Below are 27,902 nucleotides of genomic sequence, written 5' to 3'. Positions count from 1 at the left end.
TTGAGTAACAACAAAGTCCTGTTTCATTGAATTAGCATGCTTTAGCACTTAGCTAAGTATTGCTAGCATGTTTTAATATGTTTCTAGCATGTTTAGAACTCAATGGCATTTTTAACATGTTGCTAGAACGGCATCAACGTGTTAAACATGTCACTTCCTGTTGCCAGTAGGTGGCGCTATTACTATAACTGAATTTGAGCATAGGCATGCGTTCAGGCCATGATTCTTATCAAACATGTGAAGTTTGGGGCAGATTGGACGTTCCATGCCTGAGTTACAGCAAATTCCTATTTAATTGCAGTAATAGCATGCTTTATCACTTAGCTAAGTGTTTGCTAGCATGTTTCTAGTATGTTGCTAACCTGTTTAGCACTTGCTGGCTCTTTTATATATGTTATTAGGAGACCACAACAGTGTTAAACATGTCACTTCCTGTTGACAGCAGGTGGCGCTATTACTATAACTGAATATTCTCATGTAGATGTGTTCAGGCCATGACTCTTATCAAACGTGTGAAGTTTGGGGCAGATTGGACATTCCATGCCTGTGTTACAGCAAATTCCTATTTAATTGCAGCAATAGCATGCTTTAGCACTTAGCTAAGTGTTTGCTAGCATGTTTTAGCATGTTTCTAGTATGTTGTTAGCATGTTTAGCACTTGCTGGCACTTTTTTTATATGTTTTTATATGTCCACAACAGTGTTTAACATGTCACTTCCTGTTGCCAGCAGGTGGCACTATGACTGTAACTGAATATGAGCATGGTCATGTGTTCAGGACAGAACGTTTATTAAAAGTGTGAAGTTTGGCGCATATTGGACATTGCCTTCTTGAGTAACAACAACATCCTGTTTCATTGAATTAGCATGCTTTACCACTTAGCTAAGTATTGCTAGCATGTTTTAACATTAGCTAGCATGTTTTAACATGTTTCTAGCATGTTTAGACCTCAATGGCATTTTTAACATGTTGCTAGAATGGCATCAACGTGTTAAACATGACACTTCCTGTTGCCAGTAGGTGGCGCTATTACTATAACTGAATATTCTCATGTAGATGTGTTCAGGACAGAACGCTTATCAAAAGTGTGAAGTTTGGGGCAGATTGGACATTCCATGCCTGAGTTACAGCAAATTCCTATTTAATTGCAATAATAGCATGCTTTAGCACTTAGCTAAGAGTTTGCTAGCATGTTTTAGCATGCTTCTAGTATGTTGTTAGCATGTTTAGCACTTGCTGGCACTTTTTTATATGTTATTAGGAGTCCATAACAGTGTTAAACATGTCACTTCCTGTTGCCAGCAGGTGGCGCTATGACTATAACTGAATATGAGCATGGCCATGTGTTCAGGACAGAACTCTTATCAAATGTGTGAAGTTTGGGGCAGATTGGACATTCCATGCCTGAGTTACAGCAACTTCCTGTTTCATGGCGAAACATCGAAATTTGTAAGGCCGCCGAGGACCCGCCCTTCGACGAAAACTCAAGATCTTCGCAATTTAACGTCGCAAAGGCCTTAAGATTACACTCACCAAATTTGAAGATGATCAGATTAAAACTGTAGGAGGAGTTTGTTAAAGTACGAGGCCTGAAAATGGCAAAAACTGCACAAAAATCTGAGAGGAAGTTCAAAATGGCTGACTTCCTGTTGTGTTTAGGGCTATGCTCCAAGAGACTTTTTTGTAGGTATTAGGTCATTACACGTATGTACCGAATTTCGTGCACGTACGTTGAACGTTGCGGGAGGCGCACTCCGTTGAACTTTTATAGGTGGCGCTATCGAGCCATTTTGCCCCGTCCAATTCTGAAACCTATATCAGATGTAAATTTTCGCCAGTTCTGACGCGTGTGCAAAGTTTCGTGAGTTTTCGCGCATGTTTAGGCCCTCAAAAATGCAATTCAATGCAGAGAATAATAATAATAATAATAATAATTAAAGCTGCAAGCAGCGATGAAAGGGCCCTCGCACCCGTGCCATCAACACTCGGTGGCTTTAGGAAGACAGAGCATGGTTGGGAAATGTACATTTAAGGAGGTATATATAGTAAGAGTATGTCAAAGTCAGTTACAAAATGTTTTGTATAATGGTGATAATAGCATGCTTCATGACTCAGCTAAGTGTTGCTAGCATGTTTAGTCTGTTTCTAGCATGCTTAGTACACAATAATTATGTGGTTAGTACTGCATTACGGTGTTAACCATGTCAGTTTCTGTTGCCAGTAGGTGGCGTTATGGCTATAACTGAATATGAGCATGGATGTGTGTTCAGGACAGAACTCTTATCAAACGTGTGAAGTTTGGTGCAAATTGGACATTGCCTTCTTGAGTAACAACAAAGTCATGTTTCATTGAATTAACATTCTTTAGCACTTAGCTAAGCATTGTTAGCATGTTTTAACATGTTTCTAGCATGTTTAGAACTCAATGGCATTTTTAACATGTTGCTAGAACGGCATAAAAGTGTTAAACATGTCACTTCCTGTTGCCAGTAGGTGGCGCTATTACTATAACTGAATTTGAGCATAGACATGTGTTCAGGCCATGATTCTTATCAAATGTGTGAAGTTTGGGGCAGATTGGACATTCCATGCCTGAATTACAGCAAATTCCTATTTAATTGCAATAATAGCATGCTTTAGCACTTAGCTAAGAGTTTGCTAGCATGTTTTAGCATGTTTCTAGTATGTTGTTAGCATGTTTAGCACTTGCTGGCACTTTTTTATATGTTATTAGGAGTCCATAACAGTGTTAAACATGTCACTTCCTGCTGCCAGCAGGTGGCGCTATGACTGTAAGCATGATCATGTGTTCAGGACAGAACGCTTATCAAAAGTGTGAAGTTTGGGGCAGATTGGACATTCCTTGCCTGAGTTACAGCAAATTCATATTTAATTGCAGTAATATCATTCTTTAGCACTTAGCTAAGTGTTTGCTAGTATGTTTTAGCAAGTCTCTAGTATGTTGGTAGGATGTTTAGCACCTACTTGCATTTTTTTATATGTTATTAGGAGTCAAGAACAGTGTTAAACGTCACTTCCTGTTGCCAGCAGGTGGCGCTATGACTATAACTAAATATGAGCATGGACATGTGTTCAAGAGATAACTCTTATCAAACGTGTGAAGTTTGGGGTAGATTGTACATTGCCTTCTTGAGTAACAACAAAGTCCCGTTTCATTGAATTAGCATGGTTTAGCACTTAGCTAAGTACTGCTAGCATGTTTTAACATGTTTCTAGCATGTATAGAACTCAATGGCATTTTTAACATGTTGCTAGAACGGCATCAAAGTGTTAAACATGTCACTTCCTGTTGCCAGTAGGTGGTGCTATTACTATAACTGAATTTGAGCATAGACATGTGTTCAGGCCATGATTCTTATCAAATGTGTGAAGTTTGGGGCAGATTGGACATTACATGCCTGAGTTACAGCAAATTCCTATTTAATTGCAGTAATAGCATGCTTTAGCACTTAGCTAAGTGTTTGCTAGCATGTTTCTAGTATGTTGCTAACCTGTTTAGCACTTGTTGGCTCTTTTTTATATGTTATTAGGAGACCACAAGAGTGTTAAACATGTCACTTCCTGTTACCAGTAGGTGGCGCTATTACTATAACTGAATTTTCTCATGTAGATGTGTTCAGGACAGAACGCTTATCAAAAGTGTGAAGTTTGGGGCAGATTGGACATTCCATGCCTGAGTTACAGCAAATTCCTATTTAATTGCAATAATAGCATGCTTTAGCACTTAGCTAAGAGTTTGCTAGCATGTTTTAGCATGCTTCTATTATGTTGTTAGCATGTTTAGCACTTGCTGGCACTTTTTTATATGTTATTAGGAGTCCATATCAGTGTTAAACATGTCACTTCCTGTTGCCAGCAGGTGGCGCTATGACTGTAACTGAATATGAGCATGGTCATGTGTTCAGGACAGAACGCTTATCAAAAGTGTGAAGTTTGGGGCAGATTGGACATTCCATGCCTGAGTTACAGCAACTTCCTGTTTCATGGCGAAACATCGAAATTTGTCAGGCCGCCGAGGACCCGCCCTTTGACGAAAACTCAAGATCTTCGCAATTTAACGTCGCAAAGGCCTTAAGATTACACTCACCAAATTTGAAGATGATCAGATTAAAACTGTAGGAGGAGTTCGTTAAAGTACGAGGCCTGAAAATGGCAAAAACTGCACAAAAATCTGAGAGGAAGTTCAAAATGGCTGACTTCCTGTTGTGTTTAGGGCTATGCTCCAAGAGACTTTTTTGTAGGTATTAGGTCATTACATGTATGTACCGAATTTCGTGCACGTACGTGGAACGTTGCGGGAGGCGCACTCCGTTGAACTTTTATAGGTGGCGCTATCGAGCCATTTTGCCCCGTCCAATTCTGAAACCTATATCAGATGTAAATTTTCGCCAGTTCTGACGCGTGTGCAAAGTTTCGTGAGTTTTCGAGCATGTTTAGGCCCTCAAAAATGCAATTCAATGCGGAGAAGAAGAAGAAGAATAATAATAATTAAAGCTGCAAGCAGCGATGAAAGGGCCCTCGCACCCGTGCCATCAACACTCGGTGGCTTTAGGAAGGCAGAGCATGGTTGGGAAATGTACATTTAAGGAGGTATATATAGTAAGAGTATGTCAAAGTCAGTTACAAAATGTTTTGTATAATGGTGATAATAGCATGCTTCATGACTCAGCTAAGTGTTGCTAGCATGTTCAGTCTGTTTCTAGCATGCTTAGTACACAATAATTATGTGGTTAGTACTGCATTACTGTGTTAACCATGTCAGTTTCTGTTGCCAGTAGGTGGCGTTATGACTATAACTGAATATGAGCATGGATGTGTGTTCAGGACAGAACTCTTATCAAACATGTGAAGTTTGGTGCAAATTGGACATTGCCTTCTTGAGTAACAACAAAGTCATGTTTCATTGAATTAGCATTCTTTAGAACTTAGCTAAGCATTGTTAGCATGTTTTAACATGTTGCTAGAACGGCATCAACGTGTTAAACATGTCACTTCCTGTTGCCAGTTGGTGGCGCTATTACTATAACTGAACATTCTCATGTAGATGTGTTCAGGCCATGACTCTTATCAAAAGTGTGAAGTTTGGGGCAGATTGGACATTCCATGCCTGAGTTACAGCAAATTCCTATTTAATTGCAATAATAGCATGCTTTAGCACTTGGCTAAGAGTTTGCTAGCATGTTTTAGCATGTTTCTAGTATGTTGTTAGCATGTTTAACACTTGCTGGCACTTTTTTATATGTTATTAGGAGTCCACAACAGTGTTAAACATGTCACTTCCTGTTGCCAGCAGGTGGCGCTATGACTGTAACTGAATATAAGCATGGTCATGTGTTCAGGACAGAACGCTTATCAAAAGTGTGAAGTTTGGGGCAGATTGGACATTCCATGCCTGAGTTACAGCAAATTCATATTTAATTGCAGTAATATCATTCTTTAGCACTTAGCTAAGTGTTTGCTATTATGTTTTAGCATGTCTCTAGTATGTTGGTAGGATGTTTAGCACCTACTGGCATTTTTTTATATGTTATTAGGAGTCAAGAACAGTGTTAAACGTCACTTCCTGTTGCCAGCAGGTGGCGCTATGACTATAACTAAATATGAGCATGGACATGTGTTCAAGAGATAACTCTTATCAAACGTGTGACGTTTGGGGTAGATTGTACATTGCCTTCTTGAGTAACAACAAAGTCCTGTTTCATTGAATTAGCATGCTTTAGCACTTAGCTAAGTATTGCTAGCATGTTTTAATATGTTTCTAGCATGTTTAGAACTCAATGGCATTTTTAACGTGTTGCTAGAACGGCATCAACGTGTTAAACATGTCACTTCCTGTTGCCAGTAGGTGGCGCTATTACTATAACTGAATTTGAGCATAGGCATGCGTTCAGGCCATGATTCTTATCAAACATGTGAAGTTTGGGGCAGATTGGACGTTCCATGCCTGAGTTACAGCAAATTCCTATTTAATTGCAGTAATAGCATGCTTTATCACTTAGCTAAGTGTTTGCTAGCATGTTTCTAGTATGTTGCTAACCTGTTTAGCACTTGCTGGCTCTTTTATATATGTTATTAGGAGACCACAACAGTGTTAAACATGTCACTTCCTGTTGACAGCAGGTGGCGCTATTACTATAACTGAATATTCTCATGTAGATGTGTTCAGGCCATGACTCTTATCAAAAGTGTGAAGTTTGGGGCAGATTGGACATTCCATGCCTGAGTTACAGCAAATTCCTATTTAATTGCAATAATAGCATGCTTTAGCACTTAGCTAAGAGTTTGCTAGCATGTTTTAGCATGCTTCTAGTATGTTGTTAGCATGTTTCGCACTTGCTGGCACTTTTTTATATGTTATTAGGAGTCCATAACAGTGTTAAACATGTCACTTCCTGTTGCCAGCAGGTGGCGCTATGACTATAACTGAATATGAGCATGGCCATGTGTTCAGGACAGAACTCTTATCAAACGTGTGAAGTTTGGGGGAGATTGGACATTCCATGCCTGAGTTACAGCAACTTCCTGTTTCATGGCGAAACATCGAAATTTGTAAGGCCGCCGAGGACCCGCCCTTCGACGAAAACTCAAGATCTTCGCAATTTAACGTCGCAAAGGCCTTAAGATTACACTCACCAAATTTGAAGATGATCAGATTAAAACTGTAGGAGGAGTTCGTTAAAGTACGAGGCCTGAAAATGGCAAAAACTGCACAAAAATCTGAGAGGAAGTTCAAAATGGCTGACTTCCTGTTGTGTTTAGGGCTATGCTCCAAGAGACTTTTTTGTAGGTATTAGGTCATTACACGTATGTACCGAATTTCGTGCACGTACGTGGAACGTTGCAGGAGGCGCACTCCGTTGAACTTTTATAGGTGGCGCTATCGAGCCATTTTGCCCCGTCCAATTCTGAAACCTATATCAGATGTAAATTTTCGCCAGTTCTGACGCGTGTGCAAAGTTTCGTGAGTTTTCGCGCATGTTTAGGCCCTCAAAAATGCAATTCAATGCGGAGAAGAATAATAATAATAAATATAGCTGCGAGCAGCGATTACGGGCCCAAGCCGGTGGCACCGCAACCCCGGTGCCTTTAGTTACCTAAAGGCACCGGGGTGGCGGTACCGCCGGCTTTGGCCCTTCATCACTGCTCGCAGCTATATTTATATATATATATATATAAAAGACCAAAAATATTACTTGACTTACCTTATTCTGATTTTATGATACACTCAAAATATTCCACAACAAATCCTTTAAATTTAATGTAAAAATAAAAATGAAAGAAAGCAGTGTTGGGCTCACGTAACCCTCTTGTTTCAACATTTGCGATGTATTTGGATGCTAAACTATTCTTTATTATAGGCTTTGTTCTTCACTCATGTTCCAATATCGATGGAAAAAATCATCCTCTTCACAAGCGCAAAAATGTGCTTGGAAACATCACAGTGGAGCGGTGCTTACTGTGAATGTATGAATTGTACTACTGACTATTTAGAGCAGTGTAATTTTTATATGTTAGGTTGACTATTTTATTATTATATTTTATGAAGGCTATAATGAACAGGCTGCGATGTCAAGATTACAATGCTGGAATGTGTGTGTGTGTGTGTGTGTGTGTGTGTGTGTGTGTGTGTGTGTGTGTGTGTGTGTGTGTGTGTGTGTGTGTGTGTGTTCATGTTTTCTATCCCGGTGGGGACTTCAACCTGAATGCACACCGACTCATGGGGACTCGTGTCACAGTGGGGACCTAAATAGAGGTCCCCATGGGTAAACAAGCTTATAAATCATGCAGAATGAGTTTTTTTTGGAAATGTAAAAATGCAGAAAGTTTTCTGGGATAGGTAGGTTTAGGGCTAGGGTTAGTGTGAGGAGATAGAATATACAGTTTGTACAGTATAAAACCATTAAGTCTATGGAGAGTCCCAACAAAGATAGTAAACCGTGTGTGTGTGTGTGTGTGTGTGTGTGTGTGTGTGTGTGTGTGTGTGTGTGGCGTGGGTGCGATTGAAAAAAAAAAACATACTCCGTCATTATACAGGACGACATTCAAACTGCAAAGTGTTAACTTATATTTGTGTACAGTCGCAATAAAACACAACATTGTGCTTTTGTAAAATAATTTCAAGCAATCCTCCCCCCAAAAGGTGCTAATTTTAAAATTAAACTAAAATGCTCATATTAGCGATTTAAAACGGTGCGCATCCACGGTGAGGAACGAGCAGAACAGAGTGAACGTTTTTCAGTTAATTCCTACTTCTATAGGAATTCATTTGAAACGCTCGCTCAACCACTATCAATGTCAGTGCGGACTAACATATTTTACTTTCGTTTTTAAGTTGGCAATTCAAAAGCCCCCAGCGGTGTTACACGTCGATTAACCGGTGGGAAAATATCCTCAGACACATACCTAATAAATGTATATTTAAATACAATATTGGCCTACCTGGTAAAACGTTTTATATACTATTTTGATGTCCTTTTGGACACAAGAGGGCAGTATAGCCCTATGTTTGCTTTTTTGTTTAACCAAATAGCACTAAATAGCCTGTTTTTAACTTTTTCATTCTTCTTGAATTGCAAAAACAGAATAAAATGGGTTTAGTTGTGATATTTGTATACTTTTATATAGAAATGAATGGTATATAATTACATTTTTAGAAGATTTTTAGTGTTTCCTTTTTGGACATTACTTTAATCCCTCGCCATAGCAAAACCGTTTAAGATATTTATTATCCATTCACAATTTAGCATATTTAATGTATTTTCATCATGTTGAAAAAGTTTGGTGGGAATAAAATAAATAGTTTAAGAGGAGTGGCTAAAAATTCAGAGGCTGATTTAGCAAAAAAAATCCACATTCAGACCAAAATATCTGACTTCCTGATGGCTGGAGCTAATGAATGTAAATTAGAAAGTTGTCCGGCTTGATGAGAACAATATACAAACAATTTTTTTTTTACTGTAGTTAAAACTAACCCCCCCACTTTTGTCAAAAGCATGTTGAAAGTGACACACTTCCTGCTGCCAGTTGGTGGCGCTATAACTTTGACTCACAATAGCTACATCCATCTGATCGGCCTCTTACCACGAACACACTGCTGAAGTTTCATCAAGATCAGTTAATGTATGCAGAAGTTATTCCACTTCGTGTTTCTCTTTTCTCGCCATAAATTTGATTCCTCGCCACGGCCAAACCGTTCAAGATATCAAAAATCCGTCCGCAATTTAGCATCCTCAAAGTCTTGACTACATGCTGACTGAGTTTGGAGGTGATTGAATGAATTCTCTAGGAGGAGTACATCACATTCCACAGCAAGCATTTTCCAAACAACCCATAATAGCCGACTTCCTGTTGGGCTGGCGTGAAACTTGACAGAGGGAAAGTTGTTCGGCCCGATGACATCTATATGTGTACCAAGTTTCATATTAATTCATGCAAGCGTGTTTGATATATGGACCAAGTTTTCAGACCCCGTTCAAGGGGGCGCTGTTGAGCCCCCCTGCCACGCCCGTTTCTGAAACTTTTCACATGTCTACTGGCTAATAAGTGTTATGTGTCTGTCGAGTTTCATCCAATTTCAAGCATGCTAAGAGTCTCAAACGCATCCGAAAAGAACATTAAAGTTTGATGCGTTGCCACGGCAACAGTATCTAAGATATCAATAATCCTTTCACAGGTCTACATCTGCCGTGTATCTACATTATACACATAAAGTTTGAAGCAAATCGGGTAAAACTAAGCGGGTGATTTCAAAGCATTTTGAAAGTGACAAACTTCCTGCTGCCAGTTGGTGGCGCTATAACTTTGACTCACAATAATTACATCCATCTGATCGGCCTTTTACCACGAACACATTGCTGAAGTTTCATCAAGATCAGTTAATGTATGCAGAAGTTATAACACACTTCCTGTGTCCCATTATTCGCCATAAATTCGTTTCCTCGCCACGGCCAAACCGTTCGAGATATAAAAAATCCGTTCGCAATTTAGCATCCTCAATGTCTTGACTTCATTCACACCGAGTTTGGTGGCGATCGGATGAATTCCCTAGGAGGAGTATTTCACATTCCATTGTATGCGTTTTCCAAACAACGTATAATAACCGACTTCCTTTTGGGCTGGTGTAAAACTTAGAGCACGAAAGTTGTTCGGCCCGATGAGATCTATATGTGTACTGAGTTTCATATTATTACATGCAAGCGTGTTTGATTTATGGGCCAAGTTTTCAGACACCATTCCAGGGGGCGCTGTCGAGCCGCCGTGCCACGCCCGGGTACCAGCTTCAGTCCGGCCCTGATGGCCGCAGGTTCTGACGTGTGTGCAAAATTTCAAGAGTTTTTGAGCATGTTAAGGGCCCCAAAAGTGCCCGAAAGGTTGACAAAATAATAATAATAATAATAATAAATAATCCTACCGGAAACAATAGGGCCTTCGCCCTTTCAGGGCTTGGGCCCTAATAAACAGAGCAATTCCAAGAGGGTCCTCACACCATCGGTGCTCGGGCCCTAATTATTAAAGCTGCAAGCAGCGATGAAAGGGCCCTCGCACCCGTGCCATCAACACTCGGTGGCTTTAGGAAGACAGAGCATGGTTGGGAAATGTACATTTAAGGAGGTATATATAGTAAGAGTATGTCAAAGTCAGTTACAAAATGTTTTGTATAATGGTGATAATAGCATGCTTCATGACTCAGCTAAGTGTTGCTAGCATGTTTAGTCTGTTTCTAGCATGCTTAGTACACAATAATTATGTGGTTAGTACTGCATTACGGTGTTAACCATGTCAGTTTCTGTTGCCAGTAGGTGGCGTTATGGCTATAACTGAATATGAGCATGGATGTGTGTTCAGGACAGAACTCTTATCAAACGTGTGAAGTTTGGTGCAAATTGGACATTGCCTTCTTGAGTAACAACAAAGTCATGTTTCATTGAATTAACATTCTTTAGCACTTAGCTAAGCATTGTTAGCATGTTTTAACATGTTTCTAGCATGTTTAGAACTCAATGGCATTTTTAACATGTTGCTAGAACGGCATAAAAGTGTTAAACATGTCACTTCCTGTTGCCAGTAGGTGGCGCTATTACTATAACTGAATTTGAGCATAGACATGTGTTCAGGCCATGATTCTTATCAAATGTGTGAAGTTTGGGGCAGATTGGACATTCCATGCCTGAATTACAGCAAATTCCTATTTAATTGCAATAATAGCATGCTTTAGCACTTAGCTAAGAGTTTGCTAGCATGTTTTAGCATGTTTCTAGTATGTTGTTAGCATGTTTAGCACTTGCTGGCACTTTTTTATATGTTATTAGGAGTCCATAACAGTGTTAAACATGTCACTTCCTGCTGCCAGCAGGTGGCGCTATGACTGTAAGCATGATCATGTGTTCAGGACAGAACGCTTATCAAAAGTGTGAAGTTTGGGGCAGATTGGACATTCCTTGCCTGAGTTACAGCAAATTCATATTTAATTGCAGTAATATCATTCTTTAGCACTTAGCTAAGTGTTTGCTAGTATGTTTTAGCAAGTCTCTAGTATGTTGGTAGGATGTTTAGCACCTACTTGCATTTTTTTATATGTTATTAGGAGTCAAGAACAGTGTTAAACGTCACTTCCTGTTGCCAGCAGGTGGCGCTATGACTATAACTAAATATGAGCATGGACATGTGTTCAAGAGATAACTCTTATCAAACGTGTGAAGTTTGGGGTAGATTGTACATTGCCTTCTTGAGTAACAACAAAGTCCTGTTTCATTGAATTAGCATGGTTTAGCACTTAGCTAAGTACTGCTAGCATGTTTTAACATGTTTCTAGCATGTATAGAACTCAATGGCATTTTTAACATGTTGCTAGAACGGCATCAAAGTGTTAAACATGTCACTTCCTGTTGCCAGTAGGTGGTGCTATTACTATAACTGAATTTGAGCATAGACATGTGTTCAGGCCATGATTCTTATCAAATGTGTGAAGTTTGGGGCAGATTGGACATTACATGCCTGAGTTACAGCAAATTCCTATTTAATTGCAGTAATAGCATGCTTTAGCACTTAGCTAAGTGTTTGCTAGCATGTTTCTAGTATGTTGCTAACCTGTTTAGCACTTGTTGGCTCTTTTTTATATGTTATTAGGAGACCACAAGAGTGTTAAACATGTCACTTCCTGTTACCAGTAGGTGGCGCTATTACTATAACTGAATTTTCTCATGTAGATGTGTTCAGGACAGAACGCTTATCAAAAGTGTGAAGTTTGGGGCAGATTGGACATTCCATGCCTGAGTTACAGCAAATTCCTATTTAATTGCAATAATAGCATGCTTTAGCACTTAGCTAAGAGTTTGCTAGCATGTTTTAGCATGCTTCTATTATGTTGTTAGCATGTTTAGCACTTGCTGGCACTTTTTTATATGTTATTAGGAGTCCATATCAGTGTTAAACATGTCACTTCCTGTTGCCAGCAGGTGGCGCTATGACTGTAACTGAATATGAGCATGGTCATGTGTTCAGGACAGAACGCTTATCAAAAGTGTGAAGTTTGGGGCAGATTGGACATTCCATGCCTGAGTTACAGCAACTTCCTGTTTCATGGCGAAACATCGAAATTTGTCAGGCCGCCGAGGACCCGCCCTTTGACGAAAACTCAAGATCTTCGCAATTTAACGTCGCAAAGGCCTTAAGATTACACTCACCAAATTTGAAGATGATCAGATTAAAACTGTAGGAGGAGTTCGTTAAAGTACGAGGCCTGAAAATGGCAAAAACTGCACAAAAATCTGAGAGGAAGTTCAAAATGGCTGACTTCCTGTTGTGTTTAGGGCTATGCTCCAAGAGACTTTTTTGTAGGTATTAGGTCATTACATGTATGTACCGAATTTCGTGCACGTACGTGGAACGTTGCGGGAGGCGCACTCCGTTGAACTTTTATAGGTGGCGCTATCGAGCCATTTTGCCCCGTCCAATTCTGAAACCTATATCAGATGTAAATTTTCGCCAGTTCTGACGCGTGTGCAAAGTTTCGTGAGTTTTCGAGCATGTTTAGGCCCTCAAAAATGCAATTAAATGCGGAGAAGAAGAATAATAATAATAATTAAAGCTGCAAGCAGCGATGAAAAGGGCCCTCGCACCCCTGCCACCGCCACCCGGCGCCTTTAGGAAATGCCTTAAGATTACACTCACCAAATTTGAAGAGGATCAGATCAAAACTGTAGGAGGAGTACGTTAAAGTACAACATCAGGAAATTACGAAAAATGTCCAAAATCTTGGAGGAAGTTCAAAATAGATCACTTCCTGTTGTGTTTAGGGCTATGCTCCAAGAGACTTTTCTGTAGGTATTGGGTCAATACATGCATGTACCAAATTTCATACCTGTACGTGAAACCAGGAGCCGGGGCAAAATGTGGGGGCAATAATTTACCGAATTTGCCCCCCCCAATTCTGAAAACCATATCACACGTAAATTTTCACCACTTCTGAGGCGTGTGCAAAGTTTCATGATTTTTCGAGCATGTTTTGTATTTGCCACACTTCCTGCTACCAGCAGATGGCGCTATTGCTATAACCAAATATGAGCATGGTCATGTGTTCAGGACAGGACTCTTATCAAACATGTGAAGTTTGGGACAGATTGGAAATTGTATGGCTGAGCTACTGCAGGCTGTCTGTGGTTGCCTAGCAACATCGGAACTGCATTCAACATTAATATTGAACTTATCTGATCATGTATATCACCAGAAGGCCGAAATTGGGTGAACGTTTGTCAGGCCGCCGAGGGCACACCCTTCGACGAAAACTCTAGATCTTCGCAATTTAACGTCACAAAGGCCTTAAGATTACACTCACCAAATTTGAAGAGGATCAAATCAAATCTGTAGGAGGAGTTCGTTAAAGTACAACATCAGGAAATTCCGAAAAATGCCCAAAATCTAGGAGGAAGTTCAAAATAGCTCACTTCCTGTTGTGTTTAGGGCTATGCTCCAAGAGACTTTTCTGTAGGTATTGGGTCATTACATGTATGTACCAAATTTCATACCTGTACATGAAACCAGGAGCCGGGGCAAAATGTGGGGGCAATAATTTACCGAATTTGCCCCCCCCAATTCTGAAAACCATATCACACGTAAATTTTCACCACTTCTGAAGCGTGTGCAAAGTTTCATGAGTTTTCGAGCATGTTTAGGCCCTCTAAAAAGCGATTCACTTTGGAGAAGAAGAAGAAGAAGAATAATAAACGGAGCAAAAACAATAGGGTCCTCTCACCATCGGTGCTCGGGCCCTAATAATAATAATAATAAACAGAGCAATTCCAAGAGGGTCCTCACACCATCGGTGCTCGGGCCCTAATTAAAGCTGCAAGCAGCGATGAAAGGGCCCTCGCACCCATGCCATCAACACTCGGTGGCTTTAGGAAGACAGAGCATGGTTGGGAAATGTACATTTAAGGAGGTATATATAGTAAGAGTATGTCAAAGTCAGTTACAAAATGTTTTGTATAATGGTGATAATAGCATGCTTCATGACTCAGCTAAGTGTTGCTAGCATGTTTAGTCTGTTTCTAGCATGCTTAGTACACAATAATTATGTGGTTAGTACTGCATTACTGTGTTAACCATGTCAGTTTCTGTTGCCAGTAGGTGGCGTTATGACTATAACTGAATATGACCATGGATGTGTGTTCAGGACAGAACTCTTATCAAACGTGTGAAGTTTGGTGCAAATTGGACATTGCCTTCTTGAGTAACAACAAAGTCATGTTTCATTGAATTAGCATTCTTTAGCACTTAGCTAAGCATTGTTAGCATGTTTTAACATGTTTCTAGCATGTTTAGAACTCAATGGCATTTTTAACATGTTGCTAGAACGGCATCAAAGTGTTAAACATGTCACTTCCTGTTGCCAGTAGGTGGCGCTATTACTATAACTGAATTTGAGCATAGACATGTGTTCAGGCCATGATTCTTATCAAATGTGTGAAGTTTGGGGCAGATTGGACATTCCATGCCTGAGTTACAGCAAATTCCTATTTAATTGCAATAATAGCATGCTTTAGCACTTAGCTAAGAGTTTGCTAGCATGTTTTAGCATGTTTGTAGTATGTTGTTAGCATGTTTAGCACTTGCTGGCACTTTTTTATATGTTATTAGGAGTCCATAACAGTGTTAAACATGTCACTTCCTGTTGCCAGCAGGTGGCGCTATGACTGTAACTGAATATAAGCATGGTCATGTGTTCAGGACAGAACGCTTATCAAAAGTGTGAAGTTTGGGGCAGATTGGACATTCCATGCCTGAGTTACAGCAAATTCATATTTAATTGCAGTAATATCATTCTTTAGCACTTAGCTAAGTGTTTGCTAGTATGTTTTAGCATGTCTCTAGTATGTTGGTAGGATGTTTAGCACCTACTGGCATTTTTTTATATGTTATTAGGAGTCAAGAACAGTGTTAAACGTCAATTCCTGTTGCCAGCAGGTGGCGCTATGACTATAACTAAATATGAGCATGGACATGTGTTCAAGAGATAACTCTTATCAAACGTGTGAAGTTTGGGGTAGATTGTACATTGCCTTCTTGAGTAACAACAAAGTCCTGTTTCATTGAATTAGCATGCTTTAGCACTTAGCTAAGTATTGCTAGCATGTTTTAACATGTTTCTAGCATGTATAGAACTCAATGGCATTTTTAACATGTTGCTAGAACGGCATCAAAGTGTTAAACATGTCACTTCCTGTTGCCAGTAGGTGGCGCTATTACTATAACTGAATTTGAGCATAGACATGTGTTCAGGCCATGATTCTTATCAAATGTGTGAAGTTTGGGGCAGATTGGACATTCCATGCCTGAGTTACAGCAAATTCCTATTTAATTGCAGTAATAGCATGCTTTAGCACTTAGCTAAGTGTTTGCTAGCATGTTTCTAGTATGTTGCTAACCTGTTTAGCACTTGCTGGCTCTTTTTTATATGTTATTAGGAGACCACAAGAGTGTTAAACATGTCACTTCCTGTTGAAAGCAGGTGGCGCTATTACTATAACTGAATATTCTCATGTAGATGTGTTCAGGCCATGACTCTTATCAAACGTGTGAAGTTTGGGGCGATTGGACATTCCATGCCTGTGTTACAGCAAATTCCTATTTAATTGCAGCAATAGCATGCTTTAGCACTTAGCTAAGTGTTTGCTAGCATGTTTTAGCATGTTTCTAGTATGTTGTTAGCATGTTTAGCACTTGCTGTCACTTTTTTTATATGTTTTTATATGTCCACAACAGTGTTTAACATGTCACTTCCTGTTGCCAGCAGGTGGCGCTATGACTGTAACTGAATATGAGCATGGTCATGTGTTTAGGACAGAACGTTTATTAAAAGTGTGAAGTTTGGGGCAGATTGGACATTGCCTTCTTGAGTAACAACAACATCCTGTTTCATTGAATTAGCATGCTTTAGCACTTAGCTAAGTATTGCTAGCATGTTTTAACATGTTTCTAGCATGTTTAGAAGTCAATGGCATTTTTAACATGTTGCTAGAATGGCATCAACGTGTTAAACATGACACTTCCTGTTACCAGTAGGTGGCGCTATTACTATAACTGAATATTCTCATGTAGATGTGTTCAGGACAGAACGCTTATCAAAAGTGTGAAGTTTGGGGCAGATTGGACATTCCATGCCTGAGTTACAGCAAATTCCTATTTAATTGCAATAATAGCATGCTTTAGCACTTAGCTAAGAGTTTGCTAGCATGTTTTAGCATGCTTCTAGTATGTTGTTAGCATGTTTAGCACTTGCTGGCACTTTTTTATATGTTATTAGGAGTCCATAACAGTGTTAAACATGTCACTTCCTGTTGCCAGCAGGTGGTGCTATGACTATAACTGAATATGAGCATGGTCATGTGTTCAGGACAGAACTCTTATCAAATGTGTGAAGTTTGGGGCAGATTGGACATTCCATGCCTGAGTTACAGCAACTTCCTGTTTCATGGCGAAACATCCAAATTTGTCAGGCCGCCGAGGACCCGCCCTTCGACGAAAACTCAAGATCTTCGCAATTTAACGTCGCAAAGGCCTTAAGATTACACTCACCAAATTTGAAGATGATCAGATTAAAACTGTAGGAGGAGTTCGTTAAAGTACGAGGCCTGAAAATGTCAAAAACTGCACAAAAATCTGGGAGGAAGTTCAAAATGGCTGACTTCCTGTTGTGTTTAGGGCTATGCTCCAAGAGACTTTTTTGTAGTTATTAGGTCATTACATGTATGTACCGAATTTCGTGCACGTACGTGTAACGTTGCGGGAGGCGCACTCCGTTGAACTTTTATAGGTGGCGCTATCGAGCCATTTTGCCCCGTCCAATTCTGAAACCTATATCAGATGTAAATTTTCGCCAGTTCTGACGCGTGTGCAAAGTTTCGTGAGTTTTCGAGCATGTTTAGGCCCTCAAAAATGCAATTAAATGCGGAGAATAATAATAATAATAATAATAATTAAAGCTGCAAGCAGCGATGAAAGGGCCCTCGCACCCGTGCCATCAACACTCGGTGGCTTTAGGAAGGCAGAGCATGGTTGGGAAATGTACATTTAAGGAGGTATATATAGTAAGAGTATGTCAAAGTCAGTTACAAAATGTTTTGTATAATGGTGATAATAGCATGCTTCATGACTCAGCTAAGTGTTGCTAGCATGTTCAGTCTGTTTCTAGCATGCTTAGTACACAATAATTATGTGGTTAGTACTGCATTACTGTGTTAACCATGTCAGTTTCTGTTGCCAGTAGGTGGCGTTATGACTATAACTGAATATGAGCATGGATGTGTGTTCAGGACAGAACTCTTATCAAACATGTGAAGTTTGGTGCAAATTGGACATTGCCTTCTTGAGTAACAACAAAGTCATGTTTCATTGAATTAGCATTCTTTAGAACTTAGCTAAGCATTGTTAGCATGTTTTAACATGTTGCTAGAACGGCATCAACGTGTTAAACATGTCACTTCCTGTTGCCAGTTGGTGGCGCTATTACTATAACTGAACATTCTCATGTAGATGTGTTCAGGCCATGACTCTTATCAAAAGTGTGAAGTTTGGGGCAGATTGGACATTCCATGCCTGAGTTACAGCAAATTCCTATTTAATTGCAATAATAGCATGCTTTAGCACTTGGCTAAGAGTTTGCTAGCATGTTTTAGCATGTTTCTAGTATGTTGTTAGCATGTTTAACACTTGCTGGCACTTTTTTATATGTTATTAGGAGTCCACAACAGTGTTAAACATGTCACTTCCTGTTGCCAGCAGGTGGCGCTATGACTGTAACTGAATATAAGCATGGTCATGTGTTCAGGACAGAACGCTTATCAAAAGTGTGAAGTTTGGGGCAGATTGGACATTCCATGCCTGAGTTACAGCAAATTCATATTTAATTGCAGTAATATCATTCTTTAGCACTTAGCTAAGTGTTTGCTATTATGTTTTAGCATGTCTCTAGTATGTTGGTAGGATGTTTAGCACCTACTGGCATTTTTTTATATGTTATTAGGAGTCAAGAACAGTGTTAAACGTCACTTCCTGTTGCCAGCAGGTGGCGCTATGACTATAACTAAATATGAGCATGGACATGTGTTCAAGAGATAACTCTTATCAAACGTGTGACGTTTGGGGTAGATTGTACATTGCCTTCTTGAGTAACAACAAAGTCCTGTTTCATTGAATTAGCATGCTTTAGCACTTAGCTAAGTATTGCTAGCATGTTTTAATATGTTTCTAGCATGTTTAGAACTCAATGGCATTTTTAACATGTTGCTAGAACGGCATCAACGTGTTAAACATGTCACTTCCTGTTGCCAGTAGGTGGCGCTATTACTATAACTGAATTTGAGCATAGGCATGCGTTCAGGCCATGATTATTATCAAACATGTGAAGTTTGGGGCAGATTGGACGTTCCATGCCTGAGTTACAGCAAATTCCTATTTAATTGCAGTAATAGCATGCTTTATCACTTAGCTAAGTGTTTGCTAGCATGTTTCTAGTATGTTGCTAACCTGTTTAGCACTTGCTGGCTCTTTTATATATGTTATTAGGAGACCACAACAGTGTTAAACATGTCACTTCCTGTTGACAGCAGGTGGCGCTATTACTATAACTGAATATTCTCATGTAGATGTGTTCAGGCCATGACTCTTATCAAACGTGTGAAGTTTGGGGCAGATTGGACATTCCATGCCTGTGTTACAGCAAATTCCTATTTAATTGCAGCAATAGCATGCTTTAGCACTTAGCTAAGTGTTTGTTAGCATGTTTTAGCATGTTTCTAGTATGTTGTTAGCATGTTTAGCACTTGCTGGCACTTTTTTTATATGTTTTTATATGTCCACAACAGTGTTTAACATGTCACTTCCTGTTGCCAGCAGGTGGCACTATGACTGTAACTGAATATGAGCATGGTCATGTGTTCAGGACAGAACGTTTATTAAAAGTGTGAAGTTTGGCGCATATTGGACATTGCCTTCTTGAGTAACAACAACATCCTGTTTCATTGAATTAGCATGCTTTACCACTTAGCTAAGTATTGCTAGCATGTTTTAACATTAGCTAGCATGTTTTAACATGTTTCTAGCATGTTTAGACCTCAATGGCATTTTTAACATGTTGCTAGAATGGCATCAACGTGTTAAACATGACACTTCCTGTTGCCAGTAGGTGGCGCTATTACTATAACTGAATATTCTCATGTAGATGTGTTCAGGACAGAACGCTTATCAAAAGTGTGAAGTTTGGGGCAGATTGGACATTCCATGCCTGAGTTACAGCAAATTCCTATTTAATTGCAATAATAGCATGCTTTAGCACTTAGCTAAGAGTTTGCTAGCATGTTTTAGCATGCTTCTAGTATGTTGTTAGCATGTTTAGCACTTGCTGGCACTTTTTTATATGTTATTAGGAGTCCATAACAGTGTTAAACATGTCACTTCCTGTTGCCAGCAGGTGGCGCTATGACTATAACTGAATATGAGCATGGCCATGTGTTCAGGACAGAACTCTTATCAAACGTGTGAAGTTTGGGGCAGATTGGACATTCCATGCCTGAGTTACAGCAACTTCCTGTTTCATGGCGAAACATCGAAATTTGTAAGGCCGCCGAGGACCCGCCCTTCGACGAAAACTCAAGATCTTCGCAATTTAACGTCGCAAAGGCCTTAAGATTACACTCACCAAATTTGAAGATGATCAGATTAAAACTGTAGGAGGAGTTCGTTAAAGTACGAGGCCTGAAAATGGCAAAAACTGCACAAAAATCTGAGAGGAAGTTCAAAATGGCTGACTTCCTGTTGTGTTTAGGGCTATGCTCCAAGAGACTTTTTTGTAGGTATTAGGTCATTACACGTATGTACCGAATTTCGTGCACGTACGTTGAACGTTGCGGGAGGCGCACTCCGTTGAACTTTTATAGGTGGCGCTATCGAGCCATTTTGCCCCGTCCAATTCTGAAACCTATATCAGATGTAAATTTTCGCCAGTTCTGACGCGTGTGCAAAGTTTCGTGAGTTTTCGCGCATGTTTAGGCCCTCAAAAATGCAATTCAATGCGGAGAAGAATAATAATAATAATAATAAACAGAGCAATTCCAAGAGGGTCCTCACACCATCGGTGCTCGGGCCCTAATAATAATAATAATAAACAGAGCAATTCCAAGAGGGTCCTCACACCATCGGTGCTCGGGCCCTAATAAACAGAGCAATTCCAAGAGGGTCCTCACACCATCGGTGCTCGGGCCCTAATAATAATAATAATAATCCTACCGAAAACAATAGGGCCTTCGCCCTTTCAGGGCTTGGGCCCTAATAATAATAATCCTACCGAAAACAATAGGGCCTTCGCCCTTTCAGGGCTTGGGCCCTAATAATAATAAATAATCCTACCGGAAACAATAGGGCCTTCGCCCTTTCAGGGCTTGGGCCCTAATAATAATAATAATAATAATCCTACCGAAAACAATAGGGCCTTCGCCCTTTCAGGGCTTGGGCCCTAATAATCCTACCGAAAACAATAGGGCCTTCGCCCTTTCAGGGCTTGGGCCCTAATAATAATAATAAACAGAGCAATTCCAAGAGGGTCCTCACACCATCGGTGCTCGGGCCCTAATAATAATAATAATAAACAGAGCAATTCCAAGAGGGTCCTCACACCATCGGTGCTCGGGCCCTAATAATAATAAACAGAGCAATTCCAAGAGGGTCCTCACACCATCGGTGCTCGGGCCCTAATAAACAGAGCAATTCCAAGAGGGTCCTCACACCATCGGTGCTCGGGCCCTAATAATAATAATTAAAGCTGCAAGCAGCATTTATCGGGGTTCAAGCAGTTAAGGCCTTTAAGGCATTTAAGCACAAAAGCATCAAAAGTTATTAAGATTTATTTAGCAAGCATGTAACCACTGACATAATAGATGGAAAAGACTAAAAACAGCCAATACAGGCAGTTTACCATTGGAAATATATGGTTTTCAGTTATAGTGCCACCTATGGTCTGATCTCCATAAAATTGAACCCATACACATGTGTACTGAGTTTGGTGAAGATATCTCATTTACTTCTTGAGTTATAGCCATTTTAGTAAAATAGGCCCCTCCCACAACAATTTAACCCTCTGGGCTTCTTCGACCGAAAACGGGCGAAAACTTGAACGTTTCGAATTGTTTAATTTTTTTGCTTCATCGGATGGGGGTGAAACTTGGTGACTTTTGTTTTATTACCTATATGAACACACAAAAAAATCAAGGAGATGATTCTGATATGTTAAAGGGTCGTAAAAAAAAAAGTCACACTTAGCTTCCTCCCGCCCGAAAACGGGCGACATAGGAAATGAATGGGAAATACGAAAAAATAGGAAAACTCAGAGAAACTTTTGGTGGTACAAGCTACAGATCAGCCACTGTGCTTAAAAAAAGTGTACAGCAATGAAGGGGTGACACTCTAGAACATCAAGAGTGCAAATAAGACACCCTCCCCCCCCCCCCCCCCCACACACACCTACACACACAAACACACACACACAGAGAGAGAAATGAACTGGTAAGACTGAAACAGCAAATTTTGCCCCAAACTATATAAAAATGATATAATCATAATAACTCCAAAACTATAGCAAGGAGAGTCAAAAGGTAGGTATCGTTTGAAAGAACTCTTTTTACATTTTTTTTAAATATAAATTACATTACATTTGGACATTGTCCTGCCAAGAAACAGCGGATAAAAGACAATATATATATATAATTTTTATTATGATTTTGCATATCTTTCTTATTTGTCATGGAATAACTCAGGAAGGAAATAAGGTAGGAGGAAAATTCTTTTTTAGTGAAGTCCCCCTACATGTTAGCTGCATCTGGATAAAAAAATAATATTTTTTGGACAAAGGAATCAAAAGTTACAGCATTTGTAAAAGAGATAGCCTTTTTGTACAGTCTTTGACACCCCCTCATGGGCAATTTTTTTTTCATGAAGAATATCTTGTCATAAAAGCAATAGATTATGTTAATTTTGGGCTCATTTTAATTGTAATAATATGCTGTAAAAAATGAAGTGCCATTTTCAATTATCTGAGAATGTTTCATGAGCTGTATGATGTTTTTGACACATTGCAGTACATTATTTTATAGATTATGAAAAAAAAAGAAATTCTATTTATCAGCAAATAACTCAGCAATACTTAAGAGTTTTTCAAAGTGGATACATTCACTGTAAAGTTCAGACTCTAAGCTTTCAAATGACATCAACTTTGTGTTAATCAAGGCAAGATTTTTTAAAAATATGGTAAAGAATATTTTCGCAGCTAGGTGGCGCCTGCTGGCGGTACACTCGGTTTTAGAGGGATTACTCAGCACTCGTTAGGAGTTAATAAATGTAATTAGATGCATTAAAAAGCTGAGATCCTAAGCTTTAAAATGATATATAATTTGTGTTGTTCCATTCAGTGGTTGCTTAGTAATAATTTTTTTTCTTTCCGAATGGGAATAAATCAAATAAATAAATAAAAAAGCTATAGGCCGCCTATAGGCGGTTATAGGACATGACACAAATTAATACATTTTGAAGCCACTAGATGGCGCTCTTCTCAGTTGAAATTTTTTTTTTTTTAGGCCTGCACTCTATTTTGATGTGAAATGTTGCATTTATTGAAAAAAAAAAAAAAAAAAAAAAAAAAATATATATATATATATATTAATTCTAATGGAAATAATAGCTCATAAAAATTATATAATTAAAGCAAAATATCATAAAAAATTCTAAATAATAATCAGAAAACATTATAGAACAAAAATATATTTGATTGGTTATCCTGGGACAAAGTAAAGTACGATTTTAAGGCTTCGCCCGTTTTCGGGCGGGAGGAAGCTAAGTGTGACTATAATACGAAGAAGCCCAGAGGGTTAACACATTCTAGTATTATTTACTATGATTCTAGCATGATTTACATAGTTTACCATGATTTTATCTTAGTTTACCTTGATTTACCATATTGTAGCATGATTTACCAAGATATACTACATTCTAGTATGATTTACCATTGTTTACTGTGATTCTAGCATGGTTTACCATAGTTTATCATGATTTATCATAGTTTACCATGATTTACCCTGTTCTAGCATGATTTACCATGATATACCACATTCTAACATGATTTACCATAGTTTATCATGATTTATCATGGTTTACCATGATTTACCCTGTTCTAGCATAGTTTACCATGATTTACCATGTTCTAGCATGATTTACAATGATATACCACGTTCTAGAATGATTTGCTATGATTTACCATGTTTCTAGTGTGATTTAAAAGTCTAAATATGAATGTGAGCACATGTGAAAAGCACATGTGAAAAGACTTCATTAATAAGAAGAATGGCCAGCAGAGGGCAGTAGAAGACCACTTATTGGCTCACTTTCACTTTAAACTTCATGATTTTCACCAGTTTTCTGCACTAAAGCAAACCATTTTTTCATGTTAAGTCAATAATGCATGCTTACACACACACACACACACACACAATTTTTTTAATGTTTTGGGATATGTTATTGAGAAAATATATTTATTGGTCTATAGGAATTCCTTTGTGATCTAATAATATAAAAAAGAAAAGAAAAAAAAAGAAAAAAAGATTGCTTTTTAAAACATTTGTTTGTTTCCCAATACTGAAAACTAATGAAAAGGTCATGCGTAATCCTGCTGCTCCCTCTAGTGGACAGTGGTATTACAGCTTCCATCTTACAGTTGAAGTGATTGAATGAATTAATGAATGGGAATTTGGTTTTTCACTTATATCTCGGGAACCAGAAGGCGAAAAATTCTGAAACTCAGAGCATATATAGTGCTTGAGGAGCCCTGTTGAATGAGACCATCAAGGTGTTTTTGGGCGATTGGGTCCGGGAGTTATGGCCGTTCAAATGCAAATCTTTTGGGGCTTTTATCTCTGGAATGCCCAGGGCAAATTACACCACATTTGAATCGAAGCTAGCCAAGGACGGGCCCTTTCCAACGAGCTCTCACACAAGGTTCGGGGTGGTCTGGATCGGGAGTTACGGCCGTTCAAAATCGGGGGTCCCGCGGACTAGCGATCCGTGGGGGGCGCGCTCCCGAGACGACACGTTTCGATCAAGAGCCTGGAGAGGACCTTACCATCAAAATTTGAGCGCTCAACGACTTTCCGTTTTGGAGTTATGAATGAATTTGTATTCGGGGGCGTGGCTTAAATGCCGTTTTACTTTCTGTTTGTGACTCAGCTCTCATAGTAATATTCCAATAGATCAATTTTGACAAAATGTGATTGTAAATGTTAAAATAATGATTTTATAAAGTCTAAATATGAATTATATAACAATATTACAGAGTAGTATGATGAAATGACAGCAGGGGGCAGTAAAATACCACTTATTGGCTTAATATGCCATGTTATATCATTTTCACCTTTTTAACTGTTATAGAGGCAAATTTTGTCCGATCTGTCTGAAATTTTTCATGCTTATTAAGAGTCATATCAAGTTCTGACTTGTTTTTAAGAAGATCTGAAGGCTTTAGGGGACATTGGTCAAGGCTACATTTTGATGTGACCCTATTATAGCCATCCAAATGAAGAAGTTCAACTTTTTCTGATAATTATTGATCTAGAGAGTCCAGAGAATTTTACTGCACTGGTTTTGAACATTATTATATGAAAATGATATGATCATAGATGGAAAAGACCATTCAAAGCCAATATAGGCAATTTACCATAGGAAACATATGGTTTTAAAGCATTTTAACAGTTATAAAGTATAAAATTTCCCATGCTTCTTTAACATGTTATGACACATATGCTCATCGATTTTTGCGAAGTTCTGAGTTTTCGTTTAGGATTTATAGGCTTTTGAGTGTATTTTGCCACGCCCATTTTATAAATGACCCTATTACAGCCATTCAAATGCAAAAGTTCAACTTTTTTTATATAATTATTGATCTAGAGAGTCCAGAGAATTATCCTAGACTGGTCTGGTTCAGATCGGGCGAAAAACCTAGGACTAGTTCGCAAAAGTAGGTTTTTAACATGTTCGCGAATATTTAATGAACGGTTTGATTGACAGCAATGGTTCTTGAGGCAAAGTTGTTCAGCATGAGCAGATCTATCAAATGATATGCATTTTGTGGCAATAAGTGTAACACCACGTGATTACAGAGCCATAAAACTCGTTAATGCCAACTAGTGGCCGATTTCTTTCAAAATTTTTACAGACCTCTATGGCCATGAGTTGAACATGCCCATCGAGTTTCGTTCCGATTGGCCTCCGTTAACCTTGTCTAATAGGTGCTCAAATTTCATTGGCCGATGGCGGCCATGTTTTTTGAGATACGCCAATGTCCTCATAGACATACATGGCACCTTGGACCAAGACACTGCATACCAATTTTCAAGTCAATCGGACTAACGGTCAGGTGGTTATAGCCTGTTTTATGTTTTTTTCATGTTATAGCGCCACCATGTGGCCAATTTTGCCATGTGGCCGCGATTTTTTTACTGTGACCTCAGATTGACCTCTTACATATGTGTACCAAGTTTGGTGAAGATACCTCATTTACTTCTGGGGTTATAGCCATTTTAGTAAAATAGGCCCCTCCCACAATGTATGTTTTGGCGCCCCTTAGCGTCCGTGAATCGAAATTTCAACTTTTTTTTGATAATTATTGATAATAAGACTGTAGAGAACATTTCTGCACTGGTTTGGTTCCGATCGGGCGAAAAACCACGGACTAGTTCGCAAAAGTAGGTTTTTGACAAAATTCAAAATGGCGGAAAAATTTGCATACCGGAAATGAAATCGGAGATAAACATTTTATTCTCCAGGTGTCCAGCTTTCCAATGATATAAGACACTTGAGTCTACGACATACGGTCTAGGAGTTATGACCAGTTTCGCGCTTTTGGTTGCTATAGAGCCACCTATGGGCCAATCGAGGTCATAATTTGATAACCTCTCCTCGATTTTTGTACTACCATATGGCAAAGTTTCAAAGCTCTAGCCCTTACGGTTTGGGCTGCACGATGCGTTTTACGGCAGAATAATAATAATAATAATAATAATTAAAGCTGCAAGCAGCATTTATCGGGGTTCAAGCAGTTAAGGCCTTTAAGCACATAAGCATTTAAGACATTAAGATTTATTTAGAAAGCTTTTAACCACTGAAATAATAGATGGAAAAGTCCATTTACAGCCAATACAGGCAAGCTTTTTAACAGTTATAGCGCCACCTATAGTCCGATCTCCATGATATTTTGCATGCTTGTTAATGATGTTGTGGCACATATGCTCACCAATTTTCGTGAAGTTCTGAGTTTTCGTTTAGGATTTATAGGCTTTTGAGTGCATTTTGCCACGCCCATTTTCTTTATGACCCAATATACCCATGCGCAAAATGCAAAAGTTCAACTTTTTTTTGATAATTATTGATCTAGAGTGTCCAGAGAATTGTCCTAGACTGGTCTGGTTTCGATCGGGCGAAAAACCTAGGACTAGTTCGTAAAAGTAGGTTTTTAACATAATTACGAATATTTAATAAACGGTTTAATTGACAGCATTAGTTCTTGAGGCAAAGTTGTTCAGCATGAGCAGATCTATCAGATGATATGCATTTTGTGACGATAAGTGTAACACCACGTGATTACAGAGCCATAAAACTCGTTAGCGCCAACTAGTGGCCGATTTCTTTCAAAACTCTTACAGACCTCTAGGGCCATGAGTCGAACATGCCCATCGAGTTTCGTTCCGATCGGCCTCCGTTAACCTTGTTTAATAGGTGCTCAAACCTCATTGGCCAATGGCGGCCATGTTTTTCGAGATATGCCAATATCCTTTTAGACATACATGGCCCCTTGGGCCAAGACACTGCATACCAAATTTCAAGTCAATCGGACTAACGGTCAGGTGTCTACATGTTTTTATTGTTTTATAGCGCCACCATGTGGCCAATCGACGCAATTTTTTTACTGTGACCTCAGATTGACCTTCTACACATGTTTACCAAGTTTGGTGAAGTTTACTGAATTACTTCTTGAGTTATAGCCATTTTAGTAAAATAGGCTCCTCCCACAACGTTAATTTTGCACCCCCTAGCGACCGTGAATCGAAATTTCAACTTTTTTTAGATAATTATTGATCTTCAGACTCCACAGAACAATTCTGCACTGGTTTGGTTCCGATCGGGCAAAAAACCAGGGACTAGTTCGCAAAAGTAGGTTTTCGACAAAATTCAAAATGGCGGAAAATCTATCATGACGGAAATAAAATCGGAGATATACGTTTTGTTCGTCAGGTGTCCAGGTTTCCACTGATATAAGACACTTGAGTCTATGACTTACGGTCTAGGAGTTA

The sequence above is a fragment of the Squalius cephalus genome (assembly GCF_949319135.1).
Source record: "Squalius cephalus genome assembly, chromosome: 6".
In the NCBI taxonomy this organism is placed as follows: domain Eukaryota; kingdom Metazoa; phylum Chordata; class Actinopteri; order Cypriniformes; family Leuciscidae; genus Squalius; species Squalius cephalus.
Note: the sequence above shows the minus strand (reverse complement) of the source record.